The sequence below is a fragment of the Silurus meridionalis genome, chromosome 12 (assembly GCF_014805685.1).
Source record: "Silurus meridionalis isolate SWU-2019-XX chromosome 12, ASM1480568v1, whole genome shotgun sequence".
Taxonomy (NCBI): Eukaryota; Metazoa; Chordata; class Actinopteri; order Siluriformes; family Siluridae; genus Silurus; species Silurus meridionalis.
In genome coordinates this window covers 5164382-5165992 of record NC_060895.1, presented here as the reverse complement: position 1 = coordinate 5165992, position 1611 = coordinate 5164382, and the positions used below count along the sequence as shown (strand labels likewise).

Below are 1611 nucleotides of genomic sequence, written 5' to 3'. Positions count from 1 at the left end.
GGTTTATCATTTGAACAAAATCTGGTTCCAGGAATGGCACAAACATGTGCAACTGTGTGGCTAAATCTGTGTGTAAAAAAAAGTGCAAAGGAAAAAGAATGCAATGTCTTATCTGCTAGTATCCTCAGGTTCCTTATTTTTTCGTTTCTATAGTGGCATTTTATCTTGATAATTCAATTAGGAGATGGCTCATTGATGAACCATGACACTCTCTGATTTACAGCGTTTGTGAAAGAAAAGGTGTCACCTAAAAGCTATTCAGTGTATTGCATAATGTGAACAAGTGAGAAGGACAGATGTCACAACAATGCTGTACAGAGTACACTGATCTGCATAATCCAGTCCTTTATTGTTTTCTGAAAATAAGCTTAGTATGTGTGTTTTGGACCTATCTGATTGTTCGGAGAAATAAATGCAAAAAAAAGGCTAAACTTGACAAACTAAAACAAAAACTGTGTGCAATGCAGAATAACCTTTGTATTCTATTTGACAAAAGCTCGTGAGACTGTTTAACATAGAGCTAAAACGAGCACTTTTTGACTAGCATTTACAGCGACCTTGATTTTGACGGATCTAGGCTTTGGACCCACTGATCAACATCTGCAGTATTAATGGAAGGAGATCTACTGTATTTGACCAAAATTATAAAGTGGCAGGGGTGGGATTCGAACACACGCCTCCAAAGAGACTGGAGCCTTAATCCAGCGCCTTAGACCGCTCGGCCACGCTACCAGTAGCGAGAACAGGAGATGAGACCGCCAGCTTGTGAAGGAGATGCTGTCGCAGCCGGCCATAACATCAGCGGCAAGCACGAAACACGCTTAACAAAAGACTTTTGCTCGAGAACAAAGTGATACAAAAACACACAACAGGCGGTGCAGAATTGGTAGTCCATTGCATTGCCCTCTGATTGTCAACAATCATCCACATATAATAACAGGATTTAGACGCAAGTTGTTTTTGGCACTGTCGTTTTCACACAGCTGCAACGATCCATCATGGAAACAGACAACCTTTGCAAAATAGACAGCAACAAAAACAGCTTCGGAAATTCCTCTAAAGGTAACGGCACACTTGCGTCTTCTGCCAATGGTAAATTTTGGTTTGTTGTCTCAGTTGGTTAGAGCGTTGTGCTAATAACGCCAAGGTTGCGGGTTCGATTCCTGTACAGGCCATTCTGGTTGTTTTTTCTTAATAAGATCCTTTTCTGACAGTTAATCAGTTGCGCCTCATTTGGCGCTACATTAGGGAAAAGAATTACACTTTGAATTCCAAAAGAAGCAGAACATACAATCAACACTAGCACCGAAATAACTAGTCTTCAGGACTGCACTGGAGAATGCGGGCATCGATCCCGCTACCTCTCGCATGCTAAGCGAGCGCTCTACCATTTGAGCTAATTCCCCTCCAACACAGCTCTTCACATACAGGTCTGTGAAATTGAAACACGGTGTAAGACCAGGAGTAGTTGATCTTCGTAGCTTCTGAAAAATTATACTACTTAAACTAATCCCTATGTGGACTGGACAAGTAGTCTCACTCTTCAGATGCATATTTCACAAATGACTAGATGATATCTGTGGCTTCTCTCAGTTAAAGCTACCCTGTCTC

At 41.4% G+C, this 1611-nt stretch overlaps 3 non-coding genes across 3 annotated transcripts; 1 reads left to right on the top strand and 2 right to left on the bottom strand.

Moving 5' to 3' along the window:
* Positions 1 to 650: 650 nt before the first annotated feature.
* On the bottom strand, positions 651 to 732 carry trnal-aag. The gene has a single exon. It is a non-coding gene; the product is annotated as a tRNA-Leu (tRNA).
* A 369-nt stretch (positions 733 to 1101) lies between these two features.
* trnai-aau lies at positions 1102 to 1175 on the top strand. The gene has a single exon. It is a non-coding gene; the product is annotated as a tRNA-Ile (tRNA).
* A 158-nt stretch (positions 1176 to 1333) lies between these two features.
* Positions 1334 to 1406, bottom strand: trnaa-agc. The gene has a single exon. It is a non-coding gene; the product is annotated as a tRNA-Ala (tRNA).
* Between the last annotated feature and the right edge of the window lie 205 nt (positions 1407 to 1611).